Source organism: Triturus cristatus, chromosome 10, assembly GCF_964204655.1.
Source record: "Triturus cristatus chromosome 10, aTriCri1.1, whole genome shotgun sequence".
Lineage (NCBI taxonomy): Eukaryota > Metazoa > Chordata > Amphibia > Caudata > Salamandridae > Triturus > Triturus cristatus.
In genome coordinates, this window is record NC_140593.1 from 40,308,881 (window position 1) to 40,323,858 (window position 14,978).

Below are 14,978 nucleotides of genomic sequence, written 5' to 3' on the forward strand. Positions count from 1 at the left end.
GTTTGGGAGAGGACGGCCCCGATCCCATACTCGGAGGCGTCCGTCTGTACCACGAACTCCTTCTGGTAGTCCGGGGCTTGCAGCACCGGAGCAGTACACATGGCCGTTTTGAGGGTGTCGAAGGCTGTTTGGCAGCGGGGTGTCCAGTGTACCTTCTTGGGCTGTTTTTTGGACGTTAACTCTGTGAGGGGGCCAACAATGCTCCCATAGTCCCGGATAAACCGCCGGTAGTATCCGGTGAGGCCCAGGAAGGCCCGGACAGCGGTCTGGGTAGTGGGGGGTTCCCAGGTCTGGATGGCATCTATCTTCGCTTGGAGGGGGGCCACCTGCCCGCTCCCCACTTGATGGCCCAGGTAGGTCACGGATCCGTGGCCGATTTGGCATTTGCTGGCCTTGATTGTGAGCCCGGCCCGCTGGAGGGCGGCCAGGACGGCCTCCAGGTGGAGGAGGTGCTCGGCCCAGTGGTTGCTGTACACGGCAATGTCATCTAAGTAGGCCGCGCTGAAGGCCTCAAGCCCGGCCAAAACCTTGTTCACCAGTCTTTGGAAGGTGGCCGGGGCGTTCTTCATTCCGAAGGGCATCACCCGAAAGTGGTAATGCCCATCCGGAGTCGAAAAGGCGGATCTTTCTTGGGCGCCGGGGGTGAGCTGGATTTGCCAGTACCCGGCGGTGAGGTCCAGCGTGCTCAAGTAGCGAGCGGCCCCTAGGCGGTCGATCAGTTCGTCGGCCCGGGGTATCGGGTGTGCGTCTGTCTTGGTTACTACATTCAGGGCTCGGTAGTCCACGCAGAATCGCAACTCCGGGGGGTGACCGGGAGCTGCGGCCTTGGGCACCAGGACGACAGGGCTGGCCCACGGGCTGTCGGAAGGCTCGATGACCCCCAGGGCCAGCATCTTCGCTACTTCGGCCTGGATGCAGGCCCGCACTCGGTCAGGCACCCGGTAGGCTCTGTGTCGTATGGGGGGGTTCTCCCCGGTGTCGACGTCGTGGACGCACCAGTGGGTCACCCCCGGGGTGAGAGAGAAGAGGGCTGCGTAGTCCCGCAGTAATCGCTGGCAGTCGTTGCGCTGCTCCGGGGTCAGGGACGAGGCGAGTTGGACCCCTTCGATCGATCCATCGTGACTGTCGGATTGCAAGAGGTCGGGCAAGGGCTCGGAGTCGTCCTCGCTCCCCTCGTCGGTCGCCAGCAGCAGGCTCAGTTCGGTCCGGGCGAAGTGGGGTTTTAGCCTGTTCGCATGTAGGACCCGGAAGGGGTTCCGGGGGGACTCCAGATCGACCAGGTAGGTGACGGGACTTTTCTTCTCCACCACCTTGAAGGGCCCGGTCCACTTGTCCTGGAGGGCGCCGGGTTCGACCGGGGCCATGACCCATACTTTCTGACCTGGCTCGAATTCTACCGTAGAAGTGTTGCGATCGTACCACCGCTTCATGTCCTCCTGGCTGGCCTCGAGGTTGGCTTCGGCTATGGCTCGGAACTTGCGGGTCTGGTTTCGGAGGGTCAGGAGGTATCGGTAGACGTCAGGAGGGGCGCCTCGGGGCTTCATCTCCCAGCCCTCCTTGACCAGGCTGAGTGGTCCGCGGACCGGGTGCCCATACAATAGTTCAAACGGGCTGAACCCCAGGGACTTCTGCGGGACCTCCCGATAGGCAAACAGGAGGCAGGGCAGCAGGACATCCCATTTCCGCCTGAGGGGTTCTTCCAGGCCCTGGATCATCCCTTTCAATGTTCGGTTGAACCGCTCAACCAGCCCGTTCCCCTGAGGGTGATATGGGGTCGTGAACTTGTATGTGACCCCGCATTGTTGCCACAGGGACCGCATGTACCTGGAGATAAAGTTCGTGCCACGGTCGCTCACCACTTCGCTGGGGAATCCCACTCGGGAGAAGATCCCCATCAAGGCCCGGCCTACCACAGGGGCCGTTATAGTTTTGAGCGGGACCGCCTCCGGGTACCTAGTGGCGTGGTCCACGAGGACCAGGATGAAGCGGTGGCCCAGGGCGGTTTGGGGGTCCAGGGGTCCCACAATGTCGATTCCGACTCGTTCAAACGGGGTGCTGACGGCGGGAAAGGGCTGGAGGGGGGCCTTGACCCGACCCCCCGTCTTTCCGCTGGCTTGGCAGGTCTGGCAGGACCGGCAGTGGTTGTCCACATCTCTCCGCATCCGAGGCCAGTAGAAGTGGGTCACCAGACGACTGTACGTTTTGTCTTGCCCCAAGTGTCCGGCGAGGGGCACATCATGGGCCAGGTTGAGAAGGAACTCCCGGAAGCGGAGGGGGACCACCAACACGCGGCCGGCCCCGAGTTCTGCCACTTTCTGTTCACTGTACAACAGGCCCTCGGCCCAGTAGATCCAGTGGGTGCCGGTCTGGTCACCGTTGGCTTGCGCGGTCGCCTGCTGTCGGACCCCTTCGAGAGAGGGACAGGACTGTTGCTCTTGCTGGAACTGCTCTCGGGTGGGGCCCCCTTCATGTTGCCATTGCGTCAGTTCTGGTAGGGCGCTCGGAGAAGCCATCTCTTCGGGGGAGGATTCGCTGGGCCCGGGGTCGGTGTCCGCCTCCTCCTCGCTGCTGGCGGGAGGGGGTGTGAGCCCCTCGGGTCGGGCCGTCCCGGAGGTCGAGGAGGAGCGGGGGGCCTGGGCGGTCATGGACCGGGTGATGGCGCAGGCCCAATCAGCCAGTCCCAACATTCGGAGGTGCTCTCGTCGTTCTACTTGAGCCCAGGGGGAACTCTCCAAGTCGTTCCCCAGGAGGCAGTCGACAGGGGCGTCGTCGCGCACCGTCACCTTCAGCAGGCCCGTCACCCCTCCCCACTCGAAGGGGACCGGGGCCATCTGGCATAGGCTTTCACTGTTGTCGGCCGTCCGCACAGGGCACAGCACATTCGGTAGAATCTGTTCAGGGGTCACCAGGTGGCAGCGGACAGCGGTGATACTGGCGCCGGTGTCGCGAAGGGCTTCGGCCCGTTGTCCGTTGACCGTGACCTGCTGCCGGTACTTCTGGGTGTTGGTTGGGATGGGGGTGCAGGGTACCATCTCTCGGCTACCCAGGCAGACCAGGGACATGGCTGCCGGCTCCCACTCAGTGTTTTCTCGGTCGAGGGCCTCTTCTTCCTCCTCTCCCCCCAAGGCGGCGGCTGTCAGCTGCCGGGGCGGGGGCCCGCCGGCCCCGTTTCTTCGGTTCAGGGGGCAGGCCGGGTCGCTGGCAAAGTGTCCGGTTTGTTGGCAGCCATAGCAGGTCACGGGTGGCCGTGGTCCGGGTCGGGCCGGGCCCACCCTTCGCGCTAGGCTCGGGGAGAGATGTGGCTGCGGTGGCCCTCGAGGGGGGCTCCTGGGGGCCCCAGCGGGAGGGTCTCGGTTCCTGTTCGGCCCTCCCCCCACCGCGCTGGCGTGGGGGTCCGTTGGGGTTCCTCTGGTACTCCCCCATTGAGCTCCGGGGGACCCGGGAGTTGACCCATCGATCGGCCTCGACGGCAAGTTTTCGCGGGTCGGTCATTTTGCTGTCGAGGAGGTGCTGTCTCAGTTCCACGAAGCAATTATTGGAAAGGTGTTCCCAGACGATGAGGTCGACCAGTTGTCCGTAGGTGGTTACTTTGCTGCCTTTGATCCACCCTTCTAGGGCCCGACTGAAAAAGTCCACATATTCCACCCATGTGGTACCCGGGATTTTCTTGCAGTCTCGGAACCGCTGGCGGTACATCTCCGCTGTTAGCCCGTATCGGGTGAGCAGGGCCTCCTTCATGTGATCGTAGGAGGTCATCACCTCCTCCGGTAGCTGGAGCAGCGTGTCCCGCCCTTCACTCAGGAATCGCCCCCACAGGCCTGCGCCCCAGTCTTTTCGGGGCACCCGATGGGAGGTCATGGCCACCTCGTAGGCCTTGAACCATTGTTGGATATCGTCATTCTTGTAATACTCCTTGACGACCTCCTTCGGGATATGCACCTTGGCCTCGGGGGGCGGTAGAGTGTCTCTAGTACTGGGGGTGTTGGTCCCTCCGTTCTTGGCCTTGATCTCGAGCTCCTTGAGACTGCGCTCGTGCTCAAGAGTTAGTTTCTTTTCCTCCAACTCCCGGTGTCGTCTCTTCTCTTCTATTTCTTCTTGAAGGCGTAGCTGCTCGAGGGCCAGTTTCTTTTCTGCCAGCTGGAGTTCGCCGTCCAGCCGCAGTCGGGCGAGCTCTAGTTCGTGGCTCCGGACCTTTTCCCGCTCTCGTATTTCTTCCTCGGAGAGGCCGGTTTCTAGGCTCTTTCTTCCTCCGGTTGCCGGGGTCAGTGCGGTTGCTGTGGTCTCCGTCAGGGGCAAGGGCCCTTCTTCCTGGGAGGGGCCTGCCCCAGCCTCCAACCATGCCCTCAGAGCTTTCTGCATCTCTTCCTTGGTACCGAGGCTGGTGGTTGCAATGCCTTTGTCTCTGCAGAACTGTTTTAATTCTTTGTGCGTATATTCTTCCAGCCGTTCGGGCTGGAACTCCATTGTCGCGTTGTTTTCCTGGCTGCTCATGATGCTATTCGTTTGGATGGGTAGCTAGTGGGTACTGGCTGGTACGTACTGCGTTCGGCTCGGATCCCGTCGCTGGCCACCAAATGTTGGAAGGCGGACCCCGAGGAGTCGGTGAGACCACCAAGGGGGGGGGCCCTCTCACTGCACGAAGTAGCCGAGCGCTGCCGAGAAGTCTCCTGAGAGATCCTTCTCCTATCCCGTACTAGCACAGTAACACCACCACACCGGACTCAAGGAGGTTGTCTCAAGACAAGCAATTCTTTATCATCAATAAAAGGTTACGAGCTCAATATTTACACGAAGGGATCGAGGGATCCACCAAAAGTCTCAATGTCTCTTTGGAAGGGTAGGGGTAGCGGGACAGTCTTTGGCAGGAATGTGGTACGAGGGTACCTGGGGCCCAGTTCTTATCCTCACGCTGGACGACCTCCGATCTCGGAGGGGTCGAGCCGCGACGGCGTCAGCAGGGCTCTGGCGTACAGTTCGTGGAGAGCCGCGATTCAATCAGCAGGGCTCTCAAGATGGTCTCTGTTCAGCTCGAGCCGCGACGTCGTCAGCAGGGCTCCGAGGAAGGTTCCAGCGAGGTTGGGCCGCGACGGCGTCTGCAGGGCTCCGATGTTCCAGGTGGTTCAGAAAAGGGTTCACAGGAGGGAGCCGCGACGCAGTCAGCAGGGCTCGTGATGGTTCCGGCAAGAGTTCGTCTCCGTAGGGTCAGCCGCGATTCGATCAGCAGGGCTCTCGACTCCGGGATACAACTGCCGAGCTGTGGTGGGGTCGCCCCAGATATAGGTCTGGAGCCCTTTGATGTCCGGACCTATGCGCCCGAGGGGGCAGAGTGGCCGGGTGGAGGTGGCCAGACGCCCAGCAGGAGAGGCGCCAGGCCCATGGGAGTTTGCAGGGTGATCACACCTCGAGAGGGGAGGACAGTTGGGGGTCCCATCGATACTGTCCTCCGCCGGGGCGATGAATGGTTCCTGCGGCACCCCCTGGCCAGTTCGTGGTGCCTCGATGTCGGGGCTTCGTTGGGGTCGAGGCTGGGTTGAGCGGGGTCGCGCCGGCTGGGGCACGGTGTGACGTGGATGCCAACAAGATGGCGGAGCCACGAGGAGTATGCGACCACGTGTAGCTCCGGGTGAAGGGCCTTGGTGCAGTCCAGACGGGTGGCCCGTGACGGCCGGGGCGGGGAACGGCCACAATCCAGGGGGTTAAGGACCACGCCACGAGGCCAGGTCCAACAGTACGTGATAGGAGAAGGATCTCTCAGGAGACTTCTCGGCAGCGCTCGGCTACTTCGTACAGTGTGAGGGCCCCCCTTGGTGGTCTCGCCGACTCCTTGGGGTCCGCCTTCCAACACCAGGGCTCTATTAAGCTGGTACTGGGTATACAAGTACTGTCATGTGTCTCCCTCTAGAAGGGTGTGACCATACTCCCACACCAGTTACTGTTCATTTCAAGGTGTTTGACACCAAACACGACTTGTTTCAGTGCAGCCAGTCCAAAGTTAGCATTTACAGTTTGGTTATAATGCACTTAAGAGTATATGGTCAGGCTGCATCACAGACAACCCCGGAGAAGAGATTCCGAAGGCTGCAGAGGGGCTCATCTCATGCATGGGCACACTCTCACACAAAACCAAGCACCCTGCCTTCAGGATTGATAAGGCCTGCCTTAGGGGTGACTGATAGGTTTATATGTGCAGTGATAGGTGAGATATAGTGAACCTATATTTCGGTAAGGGGCGCATGCACCACCTTACCCAGGCTGCAGTAGCAGACCTGTGGTGTCATTTTGGAGGGCTTCCCAGGGGTGGCATAATACATGTGTATTGATCCTGAGTCTGCATCAGGAGCAGGGATACTCCACAGAAGTGAATCCTGTCTGTGGCTACGATACTGAGCATTTCAAGAAGACGAACGCATTACTGCCACATGATGTGAAACAAGTACATCACCTTTATGCAATTCAAAAATGACCAGATCGACCCCTGGGTCTTATATGAGAAAGAGTGCTGGAGTATCCTTTTACAGGACGGTTTCCCTCACCCACCCGAACGTGGAATGTTTCATCATAGGGTAACCTCCTTGCATTACGGACTTGGTCATAATGTGGGCGATAACCCCCTCCCTGAGAGGGAGAGGCTCATGGATGTTTTAGTGTGGCAGAAGAGGTCTCCTAAAACCAATAGAAGAGCTGGGTGTGCCCCAATAAAAAATTCCTGTACCACTGCTGTCACATGGTTTGGACAGCACTCCCTGAGCCTTCTGTGGCACAGGTGTCACTTGGTAAGGGCGGTACAAAAGGGGGTGGTGATGGACGGAGCATCAGAACCAATCAAACACTCACACCCAGTCAACAGATCTGGGTTTGATCCATCACCGTTCTTTAGCCCACTCTGCCACCCCAGTTCAGACATGGCCATATGCAAATCAGTCTGACCCTGTGCCTCATGGGAACAGTCCAGCCTGAACTGCCAAGCCATGACTTCCCTGGACCGGAAACAAGCTTCCTAGGACCAGTTTCTGGCATTTCAGCCGTCTTCAGCCAGGCTTGCTTGAATCCAGTGGCAAAGTGAGCAAGGGACTCACGTCTGAGCATACCCTGCCAACTTATGGCGAACAAAGCGGTACAAAAGGGGGTGGTGATGGACGGAGCATCAGAACCAATCAAACACTCACACCCAGTCAACAGATCTGGGTTTGATCCATCACCGTTCTTTAGCCCACTCTGCCACCCCAGTTCAGACATGGCCATATGCAAATCAGTCTGACCCTGTGCCTCATGGGAACAGTCCAGCCCGAACTGCCAAGCCATGCCTTCCCTGGACCGGAAACAAGCTTCCTAGGACCAGTTTCTGGCATTTCAGCCGTCTTCAGCCAGGCTTGCTTGAATCCAGTGGCAAAGTGAGCAAGGGACTCACGTCTGAGCATACCCTGCCAACTTATGGCGAACAAAGCGGTACAAAAGGGGGTGGTGATGGACGAAGCATCAGAACCAATCAAACACTCACACCCAGTCAACAGATCTGGGTTTGATCCATCACCGTTCTTTAGCCCACTCTGCCAACCCAGTTCAGACATGGCCATATGCAAATCAGTCTGACCCTGTGCCTCATGGGAACAGTCCAGCCCGAACTGCCAAGGGCAGCACTCTCTGGGCCTCCTGTACCACTGGTGTCACGTGGTCTGAGCAGCACTCCCTGGGCCTCCTGTACCACTGGTGTCACATGGTTTGGGCAGCACTCTCTGGGCCTTCTGTGGCACAGGTGTCACGTGGTTTGGGCAGTACTCTCTGGGCCTCCTGTGTCACAGGGGTCACGTGGTTTGGACAGGACTCTCTGGGCCTCCTGTACCACTGGTGTCACGTGGTTTGGGAAGCACTCTCTGGGCCACCTTTACCACTGGTGTCACGTGGTTTGGGCAGCACTCTCTGAGCCTCCTGTGCCACAGGGGTCACGTGGTCTGAGCAGCACTCCCTGGGCCTCCTGTACCACTGGTGTCATGTGGTTTGGGCAGTACTCTCTGGGCCTTCTGTGGCACAGGTGTCACATGGTTTGGGCCGCACTCTCTGGGCCGCCTGTATCACAGGGGTCACGTGGTTTGGACAGGACTCTCTGGGCCTCCTGTACCACTGGTGTCACGTGATTTGGGCAGCACTCTCTGGGCCTTCTGTGGCACAGGAGTCACGTGGTTTGAACAGCACTCTCTGGGCCTCGTGTGCCACAGCGGTCATGTGGTTTGGGCAGCACTCTCTGGGCCTCCTGTGCCACAGGGGTCACGTGGTCTGGGCAGCACTCTCTGGGCCTCCTGTGCCACAGGGGTCATGTGGTCTGAGCAGTACTCCCTGGGCCTCCTGTACCACTGGTGTCACGTGGTTTGGGCAGCACTCTCTGGGCCTCCTGTGCCACAGGTGTTACGTGGTTTGGGCATCACTCTCTGGGCCTTCTGTACCACTGGTGTCACGTGGTCGGGGCAGCACTCTCTGGGCCTCCTGTCCCACTGGTGTCACGTGGTCTGTGCAGCACACTCTGGGCCTCCTGTCCCACTGGGGTCACGTGGTTTGGGCAGCACTCTCTGGGCCTCCTGTGCCACAGCAGTCACATGGTTTGGGCAGCACTCTCTGGGCCTTCTGAGCCACAGGGGTCACGTGGTTTGGACAGCACTCTCTGGGCCTCCTCTGCCACAGGGTCACATGGATTGGGCTGCACTCTCTGGGCCTCCTGTGCCACAGAGGTCAAGTGGTTTGGGCAGCACTCTCTGAGCCTCCTGTACCACTGGTGTCACTTGGTTTGGGCAGCACTCTCTGGGCCTCCTGTCCCACCGGTGTCACGTGGTCTGGGCAGCACTCTCTGGGCCTCCTGTCCCACTGGTGTCACATGATTTGGGCATCACTCTCTGGGCCTCCTTTACCACTGGTGTCACGTGGTTTGGGCAGCACTCTCTGGGCCTCCTGTATCACCGGGGTCACGTGGTTTGGCAGGAATCTCTGGGTGTCCTGTCCCACAGGTGTCACGTGGTTTGGGCAGCACTCTCTGGGCCTCCTGTGCCATATGGGTCACGTGGTCTGGGCAGCACTCTCTGGGCCTCCTGTGCCACAGGCGTCACGTGGTCTGAGCAGCACTCCCTGGGCCTCCTGTACCACTGGTGACACGTGGTTTGGGCAGCACTCTCTGGGCCTCCTGTGCCACAGCGGCCACGTGATTTGGGCAGCACTCTATGGGCCTCCTGTGCCACAGGGGTCACGTGGTCTGGGCAGCACTCTCTGGGCCTCCTGTGCCACAGGGGTTACGTAGTTTGGGCAGCACTCTCTGGACCTCTTGTACCACTGGTGTCACGTGATTTGGGCAGCACTCTCTGGGCCTCCTGTCCCACTGGTGTCACGTTGTGTAGGCAGCACGCTCTGGGCCTCCTGTCCCAATGGGTCACGTGGTTTGGGCAGCACTCTTTGGGCCTCCTGTACCACTGGTGTCATGTGGTTTGGGCAGCACTCTCTGGGCCTTGTGTGGCACAGGTGTCACGTGGTTTGGGTAGCACTCTCTGGGCCTCCTGTGCCACAGTGGTCATGTGGTTTGGGCAGCACTCTCTGGGCCTTCTGTGCCACAGAGGTCACATGGTTTGAGCAGCACTCTCTGGGCCTCCTGTGCCACAGTGGTCACATGGTTTGAGCAGCACTCTCTGGGCCTTCTGTGCCACAGGGGTCACATGGTTTGAGCAGCACTCTCTGGGCCTCCTGTACCACCGGTGTCACATGGTTTGAGCAGCACTCTCTGGGCCTCCTGTGCCATTGGTGTCACGTGGTCTGGGCAACACTCTCTGGGCCTCCTGTCCCACTGGTGTCACGTGGTTTGGGCAGCACTCTCTGGGCCTCCTGTCCCACTGGTGTCACGTGGTCTGGGCAGCACTCTCTGGGCCTCCTGTCCTACAGGTGTCACGTGGTTTGGGCAGCACTCTCTGAGCCTCCTGTACCACTGGTGTCACATGGTCTGGGCAGCACTCTCTAGGCCTCCTGTCCCACTGGTGTCACGTGGTCTGGGCAGCACTCTCTGGGCCTCCTGTCCCACTGGGGTCACGTGGTTTGGGCATAACTCTCTGGGCCTACTGTCCTACAGGTGTCACTTGGTTTGGGCAGCACTATCTGGGCCTCCTGTCCCACCGGTGTCACGTGGTCTGGGCAGCACTCTCTAGGCCTCCTTTACCACTGGTGTCACGTGGTTTGGGCAGCACTCTCTGGGCCTCCTGTATCACCGGGGTCACGTGGTTTGGCAGGAATCTTTGGGTGTCCTGTCCCACAGGTGTCACGTGGTTTGGGCAGCACTCTCTGGGCCTCCTGCGCCATAGGGGTCACGTGGTCTGGGCAGCACTCTCTGGGCCTCCTGTGCCATAGGGGTCACGTGGTCTGGGCAGCACTCTCTGGGCCTCCTGTGCCACAGGCGTCACGTGGTCTGAGCAGCACTCCCTGGGCCTCCTGTACCACTGGTGACACGTGGTTTGGGCAGCACTCTCTGGGCCTCCTGTGCCACAGCGGCCACGTGGTTTGGGCAGTACTCTATGGGCCTTCTTTGCCACAGGGGTCACGTGGTCTGGGCAGCACTCTCTGGGCCTCCTGTGCCACAGTGGTTACATAGTTTGGGCAGCACTCTTTGGACCTCTTGTACCACTGGTGTCAAGTGGTTTGGGCAGCACTCTCTTGGCCTCCTGTCCCACTGGTGTCACGTGGTGTAGGCAGCACGCTCTGGGCCTCCTGTCCCAATGGGTCACGTGGTTTGGGCAGCACTCTTAGGGCCTCCTGTACCACTGGTGTCATGTGGTTTGGGCAGCACTCTCTGGGCCTTCTGTGGCACAGGTGTCACGTTGTTTGGGTAGCACTCTCTGGGCCTCCTGTGCCACAGTGGTCATGTGGTTTGGGCAGCACTCTCTGGGCCTTCTGTGCCACAGAGGTCACATGGTTTGAGCAGCACTCTCTGGGCCTCCTGTGTCACAGGTGTCACTTGGTTTGGGCAGCACTCTCTGGGCCTCCTGTCCCACCGGTGTCACGTGGTCTGGGCAGCACTATCTGGGCCTCCTGTCCCACTGGTGTCACATGATTTGGGCATCACTCTCTGGGCCTCCTTTACCACTGGTGTCACGTGGTTTGGGCAGCACTCTCTGGGCCTCCTGTATCACCGGGGTCACGTGGTTTGGCAGGAATCTCTGGGTGTCCTGTCCCACAGGTGTCACGTGGTTTGGGCAGCACTCTCTGGGCCTCCTGCGCCATAGGGGTCACGTGGTCTGGGCAGCACTCTCTGGGCCTCCTGTGCCATAGGGGTCACGTGGTTTAGGCAGCACTCTCTGGGCCTCCTGTCCCACCGGTGTCACGTGGTCTGGGCAGCACTCTCTGGGCCTCCTGTCCCACTGGTGTCACATGGTTTGAGCAGCACTCTCTGGGCCTCCTGTGCCATTGGTGTCACGTGGTCTGGGCAAAACTCTCTGGGCCTCCTGTCCCACTGGTGTCACGTGGTTTGGGCAGCACTCTCTGGGCCTCCTGTCCCACTGGTGTCACGTGGTCTGGGCAGCACTCTCTGGGCCTCCTGTCCTACAGGTGTCACGTGGTTTGGGTAGCACTCTCTGAGCCTCCTGTACCACTGGTGTCACATGGTCTGGGCAGCACTCTCTAGGCCTCCTGTCCCACTGGTGTCACGTGGTCTGGGCAGCACTCTCTGGGCCTCCTGTCCCACTGGGGTCACGTGGTTTGGGCATCACTCTCTGGGCCTACTGTCCTACAGGTGTCACTTGGTTTGGGCAGCACTCTCTGGGCCTCCTGTCCCACTGGTGTCACATGATTTGGCAGGAATCTCTGGGTGTCCTGTCCCACAGGTGTCACGTGGTTTGGGCAGCACTCTCTGGGCCTCCTGCGCCATAGGGGTCACGTGGTCTGGGCAGCACTCTCTGGGCTTCCTGTGCCATAGGGGTCATGTGGTCTGGGCAGCACTCTCTGAGCCTCCTGTGCCACAGGCGTCACGTGGTCTGAGCAGCACTCCCTGGGCCTCCTGTACCACTGGTGACACGTGGTTTGGGCAGCACTCTCTGGGCCTCATGTGCCACAGCGGCCACGTGGTTTGGGCAGCACTCTATGGGCCTCCTGTGCCAGAGGGGTCACGTGGTCTGGGCAGCACTCTCTGGGCCTCCTGTGCCACAGTGGTTACGTAGTTTGGGCAGCACTCTCTGGACCTCTTGTACCACTGGTGTCACGTGGTTTGGGCAGCACTCTCTGGGCCTCCTGTCCCACTGGTGTCACGTGGTGTAGGCAGCACGCTCTGGGCCTCCTGTCCCAATGGGTCACGTGGTTTGGGCAGCACTCTTAGGGCCTCCTGTACCACTGGTGTCATGTGGTTTGGGCAGCATTCTCTGGGCCTTCTGTGGCACAGGTGTCACATGGTTTGGGTAGCACTCTCTGGGCCTCCTGTGCCACAGTGGTCATGTGGTTTGGGCAGCACTCTCTGGGCCTTCTGTGCCACAGAGGTCACATGGTTTGAGCAGCACTCTCTGGGCCTCCTGTGTCACAGGTGTCACTTGGTTTGGGCAGCACTCTCTGGGCCTCCTGTCCCACCGGTGTCACGTGGTCTGGGCAGCACTCTCTGGGCCTCCTGTCCCACTGGTGTCACATGATTTGGGCATCACTCTCTGGGCCTCCTTTACCACTGGTGTCACGTGGTTTGGGCAGCACTCTCTGGGCCTCCTGTATCACCGGGGTCACGTGGTTTGGCAGGAATCTCTGGGTGTCCTGTCCCACAGGTGTCAAGTGGTTTGGGCAGCACTCTCTGGGCCTCCTGCGCCATAGGGGTCACGTGGTCTGGGCAGCACTCTCTGGGCCTCCTGTGCCATAGGGGTCACGTGGTCTGGGCAGCACTCTCTGGGCCTCCTGTGCCACAGGCGTCACGTGGTCTGAGCAGCACTCCCTGGGCCTCCTGTACCACTGGTGACACGTGGTTTGGGCAGCACTCTCTGGGCCTCCTGTGCCACAGCGGCGACGTGGTTTGAGCAGCACTCAATGGGCCTCCTGTGCCACAGGGGTCACGTGGTCTGGGCAGCACTCTCTGGGCCTCCTGTGCTACAGGGGTTACGTAGTTTGGGCAGCACTCTCTGGACCTCTTGTACCACTGGTGTCACGTGGTTTGGGCAGCACTCTCTGGGCCTCCTGTCCCACTGGTGTCACGTTGTGTAGGCAGCACGCTCTGGGCCTCCTGTCCCAATGGGTCACGTGGTTTGGGCAGCACTCTTTGGGCCTCCTGTACCACTGGTGTCATGTGGTTTGGGCAGCACTGTCTGGGCCTTGTGTGGCACAGGTGTCACGTGGTTTGGGTAGCACTCTCTGGGCCTCCTGTGCCACAGTGGTCATGTGGTTTGGGCAGCACTCTCTGGGCCTTCTGTGCCACAGAGGTCACATGGTTTGAGCAGCACTCTCTGGGCCTCCTGTGCCACAGTGGTCACATGGTTCGAGCAGCACTCTCTGGGCCTTCTGTGCCACAGGGGTCACATGGTTTGAGCAGCACTCTCTGGGCCTCCTGTACCACCGGTGTCACATGGTTTGAGCAGCACTCTCTGGGCCTCCTGTGCCATTGGTGTCACGTGGTCTGGGCAACACTCTCTGGGCCTCCTGTCCTACTGGTGTCACGTGGTTTGGGCAGCACTCTCTGGGCCTCCTGTCCCACTGGTGTCACGTGGTCTGGGCAGCACTCTCTGGGCCTCCTGTCCTACAGGTGTCACGTGGTTTGGGCAGCACTCTCAGGGCCTCCTGTCCCACAGGTGTCACACGGTTTGGGCAGCACTCTCTGGACCTCCTGTTCCGCAGGTGTCACGTGGTTTGGGCAGCACTCTCTGAGCCTCCTGTCCCACTGGTGTCACGTGGTCTGGGCAGCACTCTCAGGGCCTCCTGTCCCACAGGTGTCATACGGTTTGGGCAGCACTCTCTGGGCCTCCTGTTCCGCAGGTGTCACGTGGTTTGGGCAGCACTCTCTGGGCCTCCTGTTCCGCAGGTGTCACGTGGTTTGGGCAGCACTCTCTGGGCCTCCTGCTCCGCAGGTGTCACGTGGTTTGGGCAGCACTCTCTGGGCCTCCTGCTCCGCAGGTGTCACGTGGTTTGGGCAGCACTCTCTGGGCCTCCTGATCCGCAGGTGTCACGTGGTTTGGGCAGCACTCTCTGGGCCTCCTGCTCCGCAGGTGTCACGTGGTTTGGGCAGCACTCTCTGGGCCTCCTGTTCCGCAGGTGTCACGTGGTTTGGGCAGCACTCTCTGGGCCTCCTGCTCCGCAGGTGTCACGTGGTTTGGGCAGCACGAGACCAACCAAGGGAAGAGGAAGAAAAACGATTCCCTCCCTTGCCAACCCATAAAAAAAAGCCAGAGCTTGAAGCTCCCTGCAGGCACTCGCCTCCTGCGAAAGGACCATTACTGGGATGCTTGTCCTCAATATCACTCGATTCTGGATGTTGGGTAAAGGCTGTGGCCTGGTGTGAGGACCGTCGGGGAGATCTACCCAGGCTAAACTTCCTGACCTCTTCCAGTTCTCCGGTCTGTACAGTCTTTATTGGTCTTGTTTTGGGGACATTTAAGTTGTTTGCTGGCTCTTTCAGCGTTTCCACCTATGCCACTTCAGCCCTCTTTTTTTAAGTCATGAGTTGTATTGTATTTTTGGAAAGGGCTTACTTGTGTGCCTTCCCCCATTCCCTTTGTTATGCAGCGGTGGGACTTTCATTTGATTCTCACATTCTAGGTGGGCCTTTCATGCCTCTGCACAGCTGTGAATGCTGATCCTGAAAACTGCCTTTCTGTTGAAGGTATCTGCACCTCCATGGACTGCAGGCTCTGTCAGTGCACCCACCACACATCACCCACTCTCTGGACAAGCTGGTGCTCAGGACTCTGGCATCCTTTCTTCCAAAAGTGGCGTTGCCATTCCATATGGAGCAATGCATTACACTCCGGCTTTCGAGTGGTTAGGATCACAGGAGAGCACTT